At 34.4% G+C, this 15,785-nt stretch overlaps 1 long non-coding RNA gene across 1 annotated transcript in view; it reads left to right on the forward strand.

Moving 5' to 3' along the window:
* The window catches only part of LOC104910151 (uncharacterized), a 71,577-nt gene that overhangs the window by 45,905 nt on the left and 9,887 nt on the right, over positions 1 to 15,785 (forward strand). Inside the window, exon 8 of the long non-coding RNA XR_014882415.1 lies at positions 2,102 to 2,157. This is a non-coding gene — a long non-coding RNA (uncharacterized LOC104910151). The remainder of the gene's footprint in view (positions 1 to 2,101; positions 2,158 to 15,785) is intronic.

Genomic DNA, 15,785 nt, shown 5'->3' on the forward strand with positions numbered 1-15,785 from the left:
ACTATTTCAATAAATGTTTGCATTCTAATCAGCTGCTTAGCATAATACTATTTCAGTTCTTAATTCTGTCAAAACTGTTGGGGCTTTTCAAGTTAGTGTAAAAATTGCAACAACCAGGTTGTTACAATGGTTACTGCTAATCTAGTGAGAACTAACTAATTCAGTATGAAGCACATAGACAACTCTTACAGCTCTGCAGATCGAGATAGACTAATGTGATGGTTTATTCCCCCAGATCAATACTTGGACTTTTGATAAATTATTGAGATTTCTTCAAGAAGTATAGCAATAAAACCACGCTATTGGGAACAAAAAGTCATGTTTATGAAGTTTTTCGTAATTTAAAAAATATTTAAAAGCGGGAAGATTGTGCATAAAGTGCGTCTTCTAATCAAAAGTTTTACTGTTGCTATGAGCTTGAAATGACAAATATTGTTCTTTATAATGGAATTATTTAATGAAATTAATACTGTTTAAAACAGGTTAGCAGTATTGCTGTGGGTTCATAAACAGATGTGTTTTTTTTTTTCAAATGCAATGCAAATTGTGACAATACATGTAAACTGAAAATGCTAGACTTGGTATGTGGATCTGTGCATTGAAATAATGATCTTTGAGACTGAAATACTTTTAATCTTTAAAGCTGTAGTTTTCCATGTTTTCCAGAGTTAGGAAAAAAGTACCTTGGAAACCAAATTTTGCCTTACAACTCTGAATTCATTTTAGATTAATAACAGACTGCAAATTAGGAAAAATGAAGTTAATTTTTCTAAATGAGGAAAAGACAGGAACTTATTGGCACAAAATGGGGAAAAATGTTGTTATTGACAAAAGCCCTGGCCTTCCTTTTTGCTCTGAACATAATCAAAAGGTTCAAATGAAAATTTAATTCGTAGCATGTTCAGATGTCTTGCATTTTCCTTTTTTTAGGAATGAGTTGAGTGGTGTAGGGCACTGGAATCTCTTATTGGATTTGTTCAAAAACAGAGTTACATAGCCTGTCAAGAACAACTTTCACCAACCACCCAGAATGTAGATTTGTCTTTTTTTCTTCACTGTCTGAAGAGTAACTTGCTGTAATAACTCTGTAAACAAATAATTATACAGTAATATGCTCTTTAAGTGAGAAAGGCGTCTGCATCCCAACCACTGTGTGAAATGAAAACAAGCTAGGCAGCAGATGTCTTACTTGTTGATGGGGAGATGGGTATACGTGTTGCATGTTATACTGTTAATTAAACCACAACTGTCTGTAATTTTCAAAGAGCTAACGGAACTGTCTTTATAAGCTATATAATCAAGAATAAAAGCTAGAACTGTAAGATATACTAATCTTTCTTTCATTTTTCTACTATAATGATATCTCTTGGGAGAACAGCAGCCTTGAAAGTTAAGCAGTCAGTCTGCACACCTGCTCTGCTCCTGTGTAATTTTTTTCCTGCAGCCTGCTTCAAATAGTTTTTAATGATGACCCAAAGCATTTGTAATAAAAACTGAATAAAATCTCCGTACATAGAAAATAAATGCATCTCCAGTGAGCTTGAGTGTTGACTTGAGAAATAGAAGAAAACATGTTTCTTCAATATTAAATAAGACTTTCTCACTGTATTCAAGGTAGTCAATTGATCTTCAGTTCTGTGACCAAAGTAGAAATGAGGGAAGATTTGTATTGTTTTGCTGGAACTGGAGAAGAAAATCTAATTCAAGAATGAACAGCAACCACAGCAAAATGATCAAATGAAAAATATTTTTCAGGAGTGTATTTGGCAAAAAGACTGCACTGTGCTCTTCATATTCAGCTCTTGTGCAGTTTATCTGGGCTTTATCTCTGAGCTCTGAAGTGACAATAGCCAGTATTATAAAGCAGGTAACTCCCAATCTGAAGTCCAAGAAAAGGATTGCTGGTACAGACAGGATGACCTGCTTACCTTGTGCCTGGTTGTGCACCTAAAATTGAATGATTCTGCTGATTTTGAGACAGCAATGCTATTCACAGTACTGAGACTCTGCTTTATTTGCACTGTCAGTTCCTGTAATCAGTACAGTTTTTTGTTTGAATCATATGAATACTTTAAAACAATGAATATTTTTTATTTTTCAGAGTGGATGGCCTTAAACAGCAGTGAGTCAGAGCTGGGGAGTGCTTCTCAGTTTGGGGTAAGAGATGATATATGTGGTGGTATAATTCTCTTCAGAATAATTATAGCTTGTGAGTTTGACTCTCTTAGTTTTGAATCACAGAAGACCTTCCTAGACACCTAATAAATATTTATATTGGTAAGATGTGATTTTGTCAAAATATTAAAAAATTTCCTAGTCAATCTTATGTCTAAATTTGAAAGTTATGACAAAACTAGGCTATCAGTATTAATGACATTTAGTCCTAACTCTAACACTCAGCACTAGATGAGGAAAATAAGGAATGATATATTGAAAATTAAATGCAAAAGGAGACTCCTGTATGAAATTAATTTAATGGCATCTGAAAGATTTAAGTAGCTTTTTCTCTTAATGAATCATTTTTTTTTCTTTTTTTTTTTTCCCAATCAGAATGCACTTAATGCAATTGTGTTTTTTTTTTCCCAATCAGAATGCACTTAATGCAATTGTGTTTTTTTTTCATTGTTGATGACCTTTTTAAGGCAACCCCTGTATACCAACAAAAAGTAGTAATAAACACAATTTTGTTCACAATAGAAAACAAAGTTGCTCTAAATCTCTGCTGACTATTGTAATATGTATTTCAAATCCCATTAATTAAATGCCTTTAGCAAAACCAAATTGCACTGTTGGAATTTCTGCTAGTCTATCTTAAATGTCATCAACCCAGAGGAGAGACCTCTGGGCTTTCAGTGCTGCCTCAGTGTGCATGCTCTGTGGCTTATTGTGGAAGGGCACAGCCTTGCTACAGTGCCATCTGCTCGAATGTGCAGAGTGAAATGCTGAACACTTCCCTGAGTTCCATGCCATAAAAACAGCGAATAGGAGCTCATTAGCCTACAGCAGTTCCCATTGTAATCACATTATATTCATGCAGAGAAAATTGCCTGCCTGAATAGTAAGACCTTCATAGTGTTTAACAATAGTTGGATGCTTCCTGCCATTTCTGCAGCATGGATCTCTTCAGTTTTTTTCAATACAGGAAAAATTTTTTGAGGACATTCTGGAATGTCTAATAGTAGTTAACACTTTAGAGAAACAGCCTAAAATAGAGAATAATTTATTTGATTTACCATAAATTTGATTCATTGAAAGAATTTTCCTTGAGGACAATGATCGTGGTAAAAGGAAAAAAAGCATAGGTAGATAATCTCAAATTGTGTAAATTGGAGTGAAATAGATTACAAATTTTCTGCAAAATTCCTTCAATGTTCTTTTTTTTTAAAAAAAAAAACTCTTGTTAATTTCAATTTGAAAATTTGGGTAAAAAGAGAGAAGCAAACTGTGCCTTACGACGTTTGTATTCCATCCTCATAATCTAAATGTAAGCTATGAGTGGATTGAACCTTTTGCATCTCAGAGCTGTATCCACTGCTATTCATATAGCTGTGCATTTTCTTCTAGTTACAAGTCTCTGTCAAAGGGATGCTGCTGCTTGTGTAGGGTCAGGCTTGGATTGTCAGCCCAATCTATTGCCCTGCTAGCAGTAAATAGGGACCAGACTATGTTTTCAAAGGGAAAAAAGCTTAGATATTTCTCAGTATCTTAAGACTTCTTTGTAAGTGGAAAATCTTGTTTCATCTCTGTCATGATTAACTGCAAAAAGCAATTTTATGCTTTTTTATCTTGTATTTGAAAGCAGATTTCTGCATTGTTAGTCATTATTTATGAGTAATTTTGGCTGTTAACAAATGCTTTTACTTGTTTATTTCATATTTGTTTTAAAGGAAAATCCGTCATAAATTAGACAAGCTTCATCTGAGTGTCCGTTGTAATATTCTAAAGATAAAAATAATCTCACAATTCCTCAGTGTTCATTCTCCATCCTATTTATTCTATCTGGTATGCTGCATTTTACAGCATTTTGTGCATCAGAATTGTTTATAGTCCCAGATAGGTTAATTATGCTGTAAAAATATTATTTGTTGTAAGAACAGTGATATACAAATACGTTTGGAAATCTGCACTCTTTCTAATCTCGTACCTGTCTTCATTAAATCTGTGAAATTGCTGTAGTCGTCATTTGTAGGCATATACGTTAATCTTGATTATATGATAAATGGATATATGGTTTTTAATCACCATATAATTAAGGAAACAATCATAGTCTCGTGAGAGATAATAAATAGCAATTTAAACTCTTGAAGTCTTAATTATAAGTACTAATGAATTGAAATGTGATTTGTGTGACCTAGAGAAAAGTTTAAGATGTCAAAGAAAATTTTTTACATTTTGGAAGTTTTCCTGATGTAGGTTTGGTACAGCACAGCTTTTCAGTTATTTGACAACTACCATAGGCCAAAATCTATTATTTTGGTGGTTTACCAGTGGGCTTTTTAGGGGAATCAATGGAATACATATATTCAGAGATGATCAATATATGAAATATTGGTTTTTATATAAGTCTCATAGTTATACTCTCTGATGAAATGAACTACTATCTTAAAAGAATACAGGGGGCTTTCACTCCCACAGAATACTGCAAACTGTGTAAGCTGTCAGTTGTTTCCAGTCACTTTCCATGCAAGCTTTTGAGAAAACCATGGATTTTTAGCAATTACATTTAAACATGACTCAGAGGACCCTCTGCCATTACTTCAGTTTCATGCCTGTTTTAGAGATATTGCTGTTTGATATTTCATATAAAAGTTTGAGTTCTCTACACAGTGATTTCAGTTATTAGCATTCTCAATAAGGCTTCCTTTTAATTCTAGCAAGCTCTTAGCATATTATATGCAAGAATTATATGCAAATGTATTACATTTTTTGTATATATCAGTGTTTCAGATTGCTCTTCACTTCAAGGTACTCATTTTCTTGTTTTTATTATGTCTGTCAAACACATTTATTTTAGAAATTGAAAAGGGAATTTTTACTTTACTCTTTCCAAGAATACTACTACAGTTTTTGTTTCTGCTGTTTGTATTGTTTTCCAGAACAAAGGAAACATTTTCATCAATAGCAAACTGAAATCTTTTCCTGCTTCATGCAAGGAATTAGTTTTGCACAGCCATCTCTAAAGTGAATTAGCTTGCAGATGGTGCTCATCTCTGTATTTTAGATAGATTAAAACCTCAGAGTACTGACTGAACTCAGCAACTTTAAAGCTTTTTTTTTTTTTTTTTTTTTTAAATGGTGTATTTATCTGTTCTGATGTCCAGGGTTTTATTCATTAATCTTTTAAGCTTATTAGGAACCTGCCATCTGGAATGGAATATTAGCAAAGCTTCTGTGAGAAATCTTTAAAATTTTAACTCCAATTTATTTAAATGTTTGCTTAAAAATGTCTTTTTTTCTACATGATTAGAAGTCAACTTGGATTTTTTTTTCATTGAAGCCATCATTTTCTACTTCTAGTATTGCAATTTTCCCCCATTTCCTTTTGTTTTGTTTTCGTGTTTAGTTAAATAATCCTGAAATAATTTGAGAAATAATATACTATTTGAAGCATAAATTGAATTTTCAACCATATATGCATACCCATTGACTTAAAAATTGAGGGATAGGATACATAGCGTAAATGACTGCAGATTATATATTTGAAGTGTAAATATAGGTCTTGATTTCTGCAACACACAGATAGAAAAAAACAAATGCTCACAAGTATAACTAGTTACTGTTATGTATATGACATAGTTTCCATTGCTACTGTGTATTTTCTGTTATTTATAACTTTGATAAATATAAAGCATAGGTGATTAAGCCTAATAAACCTGTAAAATTCTTCAGGCTGAGCTTATTTTTATTTATTGCAGTTAGTATCAGGTTGCTACCTATGATTTTATTCACTAAACCTAATGATTTTAATGGTAGATTCAGAAATTTCCTAAATAAAAACTTTTTAAAAATTATTTATTTAAATGCATTGTTCAAAAATGCATTTATTAAAACATTAAAAATATCAAACACAAGGATAAAATTATTAAAGGGAAACAGTAAAATGGCACTATTAGAAGAATTTCTTTCTGAATTTTTTGTTCCTAGTTTGGAGTGTTCTGGTTTTCTTTTGGTTTGTTTGAAGGTCTCCAAGGAGGAGACTCCACAACATCTCCTGTGCCAGTGCTCTGTCACCCATACAGCACAGAAATGCTTCCTGATTTTCAGAGGGAACTTCCTATGTTCCAGTTTGTTCCCTTTGCCCTTCTCCTGACAGTGAGCATGACAGCCCTCTTTGTTCTCTCTTTGCACACTTCCTTCAGGTATTTATAGACATAGATCTAATACTCCATGAATATATTCTCTTCCAGACTGTGCATTCCCAAATTTCATTCTCTCCATCTAAGAGAGGGTCTCCACTTCTTTGATCACCTTAGTGGCTTTCCACTCGACTTTTTCCATTAAGTCCGTGTGTCTCTTGTACTGGGGGTCCTGGAATCAGATGTGGTACACCTGGTGAATCTCTCCAGTGCTGAGCAAAGTGAAAGGATCACTTCTATTGACTGTCTGACTAATGCAGCCAAGAATACTGTTGTTAGCCTGCTTAATTTCAAGGGTATGCTGCTGACTCATTTTCTAGCCGTTGAGTTATGGTGATTTTTTTTCTGTAAAATTTAGCACAAGGAAAAGCTCTGGGTAGTGCTTTATGGCCTCTTGTGATCACAGACTTAATTTTCATCAGCAATCAAACTGGACTTTGTTTCTAATGTAGAACAACGAAGATGAAAATTACATTAGTGTTCTAGAAACAAAACAGCCTTTGATGTAAATAAACAACAGTTTTGTCCAAAGCTATGAAAAATACTGAGAAGTACTTAGTAGCTCAAGCCAGGAGTACTCTCGGTTGCTGTTATCCCCTTTTTATGATACTTTTTAATTCAGTGAGTTCAGGATTCTAGGAGCATGTCCTATTTTGAAACTTTCAGTGCTTACCCTTTCTTCTTGTTAGTTACTTTGAAGTGGTGCTTCACAGGAAATCTTGAAAATGTCTTATGAAAAAAAAATGCTAATTGCTAGAATTCTTCTTGGGTAATTATCAATTACCAGTAATCCTAAAACTGAAGTATTGCTACTAATTCTAATTTATGCATCACCTCTGCTTGTCAGTAATCAACCTGTATATAATTTTCTTTTACTGTAGTGACCTTTCTTTTATTCTTGTTATTGGCAGTCTCCTCGTTGATATTTTTAATTATAGAATCATAGAATTATTTGAATTGGAAGGAGCCTTTAAAGTTCATCTAGTCCAACTCCCCTCTAATGAACAGGAATATCCACAGCTAGGTCAGGTTACTCAGAGCCTGGTCCAGTATGGCCTTGAAAGTCTCCAGGGACTAGGCATCCACCACATCTCTGCAGAACCTGTTCCAGTGCCTAACCACTGTCATTGTGAAAGACTTTTTCCTTCTAACCAAAATTGCCCTGTTTGTTTTACTGGCTTTCTGAATTATTCATATCCTTCTGCAACAAGTTCTCAGTATCACTCACTGAATGGATGTTCCTTAAAAAGCCTCAAGCGGACTAACAGATCCTTTGTCATATGTAATCCATTCAGTGCTCTGATTAATTTATTATTATTTCATGAAATACTTAGAGATGTTTGGAGACAATTCCCGAAGCACTCATAAACACCACCCCAACTATGATATCCCATGAAAATATAACACGTCTCACCAACTTGAGCTGTTTGGAACAGATATATTCATAGCATCTAAACAGATTTCTTCCTGCACCCTTAAATTTGGCCAATGGCACAGGGAGTCCTTGTTTTTCACTTTGTTCTTTTCAGACAGATTATAATTTGGCAATATTTCTTTCAATATTTGACTATATTAATGAAACTGAGTTGTTTTGTGTTGAATAAAAAATTTCTGTCAGTCATGTAGTATTTGGAATTTAAAGAGACTGTTCTGTTAAAAAATGTTTTACAATATATATGGATATTATTGAAGTCCAATTGCTGCATAATAGAGGATAGCATCATAGATGCTCTCATGCATCTCCACATATCAATCACTTCTTATACAAAGTCATGCAACACTGGTTATAATTTTCATCTCCATGTAATATTTGCCCAAAATATAGTGAGCTTTTCACATTGAAAGGATGCACAATTCTGTTGAGTTCTGTAAGGAACAATTTGGAAAATTTGCTTTGACTCTGAGGGACACTTTACTTCATCCTCAAAACTGCTGGATTGTTGAGTCTCTGCTTTTTAGGCTGCAGATGTCCTTCTTATTTATGAACAAAAACCTTTCCCAAGTGAATAGTTCTGCTGGTGTGTTTGAATTAATTTTTGGAGGCCCTGAATGTATCAATAGGTATCACTATCAGTGCAAAATTGAATGCAGATTAGAGAGGAAATTTTAATTAAATTCAATTTTTCTTCTGTGAAGCCTGCCATATAATTAATGTTTTTTTGGATCCATGCACATTTTCAGATGTGTTTGTGCCAAATGAATCTTGCTTCAGCATCAGCAATGAGAGCTCTTAACCCAAATTTCACACTGAGGGTTTTCCTGCTAACATCCCTGAAATTAATTGAGCATTTTGGTATAGTAAAGATATACCAAAAATCTCTCTTCATTTGCAGAGAAACATCTGCCAATGACCAACTTTATTAACAACTGACCTTGAAGTATCCATTAGCATTTTAACCACTGACCTTGGAGCACCCATTAGCATTTTAGAGGCCTGAATATTCACAACCATGTATCGCGTTATTTATAAATATATGTATACACATCTATACATGCACACATGCATTTGTATCACATAGCTTCACCTATTATCAATATTTACATTTCTAGAGCTGGGGTATTAATCATGGCAGTGGAAAAATAATTAGAAAATTGTGCACTGTATGGAGACATTCTGGGTTATAGAAGATGCAAGAAAAATGAGGTCCAGCATGTCTTGATCTGTCCTGTTCGAACAGGACAGATGCTTTTACAGTATAGCACAGCATATCCACATCTAGATATGAGGAAAAGGATATAAAAGTTATCAGTCAAACTGATTAATACCAACACTCAGCTGAGGCAGTCAAGAAAATTCTTCTCCTCTCTAGGAAGAAACTTTGATTTCCTTTTACATGCTTTTCCTTGTTGTAAAAGACTGTCCTTTGAGATTTTCTTTCTGCTCTTATCCAATTGGTTTTATACACATTTCTTGTTTATATATAACTTTTGGTATTACCTAGGTTGTTCATGGCCAAAGGGAGAAGAGAAAGAATTCTCTTACCTCACTGTCATTGTTCCTGGTGTGATCCTTGTACTGAACAGTCAAAATAACTAACTTACTAAGTACTGCAGTGCATTAGAAAAAGTTGGAAGATTTGAGTAATAGTGTAGTAGCTTGCAGCAAAACTATTTGGGTACCACACTGAAATGGTATGTTCACATTGTATAATTAAGAGCATATAGGGAGGAAAAAAAAAAAAAAAAAAAAGGGAGCTGGAGAACTTCTATGAAGAAAGTCTGAGGGAGCTTGGCTTGTTTAGCCTGGAGAAGAGAAGGGTCTGGGAGACCTCATTGTAGCCTTCCAATACTGGAACGGAGACCTACTTACAAGCAGGAGGGAATTGTCTAATAGTGATTGGACAAGGGGGAATGGCTTTAAAATAAGAGAGGAGATTTAGGTTTCATGTTAGGCAGAAATTTTTTACTCAGAGTGACGTGGTGCAGAAGCAAGCTGTGCAGAGAAGCTGTGGATGCCCTATCCTTGGAGGTGCTTAAGGCCAGGTCGGATGGGGCCCTGAGAAGCCTGATCTAGTAGGTAGCAACCCTGCCACAAGAGGGGGTCGGAAGAGGTTGGGCTTTAAGTTCCCTTCCAACCACCTAATCCATTCTGTGATAGAAAAAAGTTTTAAAAATCAATTATGCTCCTTATAATTCTAAAAAATTATGTAACACAATATTGTTACGCAAATCATCTTAATCAGTGCAATGTGTAAGAAATAAGATGACCAAGATTTTTAAGCTAAAATTCTGCATTAGAAGACTACTGACTTGATTAGCACTTTCTGCCAACAGACAAAAGCTATCCAAGTCAGTCAGTATCAGAGGTCAGCTCCAGCAGAGAGAGAACTGGGTGAATCAGCATATTCTTGTTTCGCTAGTTTACCACCAGACTGGTAAACTGAGATGATAGTGGTGAACTGAGCAAGAGTTCTCCTATATCTCTAATTTCTGAAAAATCCTATGGAGTTCCCAATAGGTGTGCGTTTCCAGCTAGCCCTGAACATGGGCTTGTGCTTTTATAGTGATTCAGACTGTCGCTTGTTATATAAATTCAGATTTATGTCATCTAAAGTTGTTAGTGTCCTGCTGGGCAGAAAAACACATGCAGCACTGTACTGTCAGAGTTGTAAAGAGATGAGATAAAGGACTCTACCCTTAGGCTTTAGTATAAGGCTGACATTCCTACATGTGATCACAGCATCTGTGATTCTCTCATCATGTTAACAAGATGCACAGAAGTCAAAAAGACAAGAAAGATTGAGGCAACTTGTCAGGCTAACAGCACTTGGCCTTTTCTTGCAATTCTGTGTTGTGCTATCTGTTGCCTTTAACTGGATATTCAATGGCCTTTTGCAATAATAGTCTGAACGATTTATATTTATTTATTTTTTTATTTATACTTGAAGCAAAGAAGCACTGCATTTGACTATTTTTGTTGGATCGAGAAATAATCACAAAAGACATGTTTGTATAGACTAGATACAGATCATTTTTTATTGTTGTTCTGTTTTTGTGAACAGAATTTCAAAGCTTTGATTATCTGCTCTCCTGGGAAAGCTCATTTTCTGGAAATAAGTCCAATGTTGAAGCTAAATAAATAAAATCATAATGCTAATATTAATAATAATAATATCAAAGAATTCCAATCATCCAAAAATTACACTGGCTTTTATATTTTCATTGGAATACAGATAACAATTACCTACAAAATCTGTTTGATACCTTTTGCTTTTAAATGGTTCCAGCACTTAATTAATTTACTTTTAAACGGATTCTGCTATTGTATAGACAGTAATCTGAACACAGAGTAAATGCCCATTTAATCTGAAGGTTAAAGGAAGTTCAGATTCACTGTTAATTTAGAACACTTCATTCAATAACAATGTTCTTTTTTCCTGAAGAATTATGATGACATATATGTAGTGCTTTTCTGGGAAGAAATACTGCTCACTAGAAACTTGGTTGAGCTAAAAAAAAGAACGTTTAATTTAGTATGATTGGTTTTACTTGAGTAAGATTGATGTAGCACAATGCCTACTGGATATGAACTGAGAGTATAAAACCTATTTTCCTCAGAAGTATTAGGAATGTGTTTGGAACCATGAGATATAGAACTGTAAACCCTTTTTCTGCGTCAACAGATAGTATGCCCTAGAAGAGGTGAAAATTCAGAAGTTGTCCTATTGCATATAGGAAAGCATATTCTTACATAGCAGACCAATTCCAGTATTCACTTTACTTTGTTTAGATGCTCAGTGCTTTCAGAATATGTTTGCCTTTGTCCCTTCAGAAGAATTATAATAGAGATGAAATATAAAAACCTTGTCTTGAGTGACTTATGAAGGTGCCTCTTCCAAAGTTAAAGTATGAGAGACTATTTCCTCCTCTCAGGAGGAAATAACTCCTCCTGCTTGCTTTTCAAATAGATATTTGTTGTTGGTAAACTCAGCTAAGCACCAATCTTACAGTGATTTCCACCTGAAATATCCATGACAAGCACATAACATATCTACAGAAAACAGGGAAGGAAAAGGAAGGAAGGGGAAGGGGAAGGAAGGGGAAGAAAGGGGATGGAAGGGGAGGGATGGGGAGGGAAAGGGAGGGAAGGGAAGGGAAGGGAAGGGAAGGGAAGGGAAGGGAAGGGAAGGGAAGGGAAGGGAAGGGAAGGGAAGGGAAGGGAAGGGAAGGGAAGGGAGGAAGGGAAGGGAAGGGAAGGGAAGGGAAGGGAAGGGAAGGGAAGGGAAGGGAAGGGAAGGGAAGGGAAGGGAAGGGAAGGGAAGGGAAGGGAGATATGTCCTTTTGGGATTCTGGAACAGAAAAAGAAAAACATGAGAGAATATACAGTGACCTAAAAGCTAACATATTTATTCCTGTTGTGTATGTTCAAATATCTTTATACTTTACACATCTCTAGAGGTACAACAAATGTGAAGTAAAGAAAACAATTTGTATATATCTTTTAGGGTCTTTACATCTCTATGCACTCATTCCATATCCTGTTTACATTTGTGCACTGTGCAGTCTTCACAAATATCAATTCTGCTATGGCCAGAGGAGCTTCTGTTGTATTTTGCTGGTAGATACACTGCAAATCTAAGTAAAACTGTCACTGTTTTATTAACATCTTAGCATGTAGCCTGCTGTGAAAATCACTAGGTACACTTCCCTTGATGTAAATTACCCTCTCAATTCATGTTTTTTTACTGGAACTCTAAAAGAAACACAAAACAGTAAATATAAAATTAGCATGGGTAGTTTTAATCCTTATTATATTACATGGATATTGCATATTTTTTGGGATATTTAAGGTGATATTAATAAGTTCTAGTTTCATTTACCGCAGGACATTGATATAAGCTCAAGAGCATTGTTTTCAGTTAGAAATAGTTCTGTTAAATATAAGTACAAATTTCCATTCTGTTTGAAGTCCACACAGCAAAAAAGTTCAATCAATGAGAATCATTAACAGCTCTGTAAAAACACAGTACAGAACTGGATGATTGGAAGTTATGTTCAAGTGGATTCTAAAGATGTTTAAGCAGCTGAACACCATGCAATTGTTAGCTCACTGTCTCCATCCCAGTGGGATGGGGTTGAGAATTAGAAGGAAAAAGCAGACAAACAAAAAGATAAAAACTACCTATTAAGAAAAAAAAAAAAAAAAAAAGAGAAATAACAGTGATGATTTTATATATACACACATACAGAAATGATTCAGTGGTGCTCAAAGTAATTGCTCACCACTCACTGACTGATGTCAAGCCATTCGCTAAACAGTGGCAACCTGCCCTGCCCAACTCCGTTCAGTTTTATCATTTTTTTTTACATGACGCCATATGGTATGGAATAATCCTTTGTCTGGTTTAGGACAGCTGTCCTGATCAGTCCCTTCCCAACTCCTGGAGTCCTTCCCCCTGCTGGCAGGGCAGTATGAGAAGCTGAAAAACGGAATCGTCCTTGGCTCTGTACAGCAACAGTTAGAAACATCGTGCTATCAATGCTGTTTTTTTCCTAAGTCCAAAACGTAGCATCTTACTAGGCACTATGAAGAACATAAGCTCTGTCCTTGCTGAATCCAGGACATAATATTCAAATTTTGAATTTACAATCAGCATCTGTATCATAAAGCCTAGATTTAAAATGGTAGAATACAATTCTGGCATTTTTTTATCTCTCAATATTTTGGAGCTAATTATGAGTTTTACCAAAGTTTTCCTGTACATATAAAAAGTTTATTCTACTTACATTCAATTACATATTTGGGAATAAGAGCACGCCACTTGCAGTAATCAAACTTATTTCAGTTCTCCAAAGAAATAATTCCCTATGTTATTAACAGATCACAGTTATGCTATGTCAAACTATGAAAATGGGTCTATAATAAAGAAGATGAAATCAACCATCTAGATAATCTGAATCATTATAAGTGTTCTATGATTCTATGTTCTCAGAGACTACTTTCACATCTTTTCAAATCTGTTCTTTCAGATTTTTGTTTTAAACAAAACCAAGCACATGCTCATTTATGGATAACTTATTAGGCAGAATTGTATATTTGACAAGTTTTGTGAGGAAAAAGTTGATTTTGCATGGGAATATACTATTGTATTTAGTGATGCATCTGAAGAACATAAGCGCATTCACTTTTTGTCTGCTTTTCATTCCAGAAAACACAAGAATTTAGTTTCTAGTTATGTCCTATAGCCAAAGTCTTAATTAGAAAATTGAATTCACTTAATCAGTTAATTCTCCGTATTTTTAGTTATTTTTCCTTAGAAGTAATTTGTTTTCTACAGTACTACACTGTGATAAAAATTAGACAACTATATTGTGTAGAATGGTATAATAGTCAACTATTTTCCCAGCTTTCTATCCAGAACAGGCTAGTCTTTATAACCAATTTTATATGAAAGATTATTGTCCTTTTCTCATTTATGGAGAACTTATTAGGCAGAACTGTATATAAGTATTTGACAAGTTTTGTTGTTAAATGTGGTTTTTCCTGTGACAAATTAAAAATCTTAGAATTTGGAATTGCTTTAAATTGGCCACACGCATTTTGGATACTATGATCATTATATGTCCTGTCTTTCCTGTGTTACCTGGGATGCTTTTGACAAATCCCATATTCTTTATAATTTCTTCTTTAAATGGTAGGATATTTATCAAAAATAATGAGGAATCTCACATATTTTTTTAAATACAAATGGTATAATTGGATATGGTTTGGTGTTGAAGAGTTCTTTACCTTTCTGGTAATACTTTTAAGAAAAAAAAATAATTTTTTCAATGCATGTGGATTGATTAATTGCATTTTTGAGATTTCTAATTTATAGTACTTCATGTATCAGGACAGAGTTTGAATGCCTCTTTCTTTCTACTCTTGAATCTACATAGAGATTAATCTGCTACCTAAATAATGCTGTTATCAGTCATTCATTCTGCTAAATGTCAAAGGCAAAGAACACACTCTGCAATAACTCTCTTATTGTAAAGGAAAGATATTTGAGATCTCAAAGAGAAGGGAAAAAAAAAATAATTATTTTTATCATATTTATGTAAAGAAAGCTAAGGCTAGAAATTTCCCTTGTCATTTAAATCCATTTGATTGCAAAAGAGACTGAAAAAGGGCTGTTTTACCGTTAGAGTTTGAAAAACACGGAAACAGTTTGCTGCCTAATGAGAGAAGGGCATTCAAATTGGAGGCTAAGAGTGATTATTCAAAGAGGCTGTCAGATAGCAGATGATGAGGCAGAGGAGTGTAAGGCCAGAGGACAAAATACTTCAAGGTTTCCTTAGCTGTAAAACATTCTCTCTTCCACCTCCTCCTTCTTATTCTTATGTGTTAGATGAATGCAGTTAATATGGTGATTAATATGAAAAATAAGTGTTCTCAGACACTTTTACTTCCTGTCATCCAGAGGAGGAGATCAGAGTTAGTGGAAACATTAACTGAGAGAGAAGGAAGAGTCTGAAAGTGGTAGATATATTGGTAGCACTGAAAACATACTCATTTCTGTTGTTTGCTTTTTTTTCTATTTTGCTTATGGTGTTTTTGTTTTTTTTCTCTGACTACTGTGTCTCATTACTTCTACAATTTCTTTGTGAGAGAGCTCAGAATAAGAAGAAAATACTTTCAAGTATGGCAAATTCAGGTAATATTGTGATTTCTCCGGGGGTTTCCTATGATCATATGCCAAAAAATGTACCAAATGTATTTTTAAGGTAATGAACTTAAAATTTTGTATCCTTTATATAATATATATTACTTTTTTTTTTTTTTTTTCTTTTTTCTTTTTCTTTTTTCCCTGTTACTAAATGTTTCTTCTTGGATGTGACAAACCTTTTTCTTGCAGTGCTTGGAGATATTCTTTGATAAATCTTGCTGTCTCTAGTGCATTCCTCTGTGTTTGAGGAATCTGCAAGAAAAGCTTGTGTTGGAGGCCA

This window comes from Meleagris gallopavo, chromosome 3, assembly GCF_905368555.1.
Source record: "Meleagris gallopavo chromosome 3, MGAL_WU_HG_1.1, whole genome shotgun sequence".
Taxonomy (NCBI): Eukaryota; Metazoa; Chordata; class Aves; order Galliformes; family Phasianidae; genus Meleagris; species Meleagris gallopavo.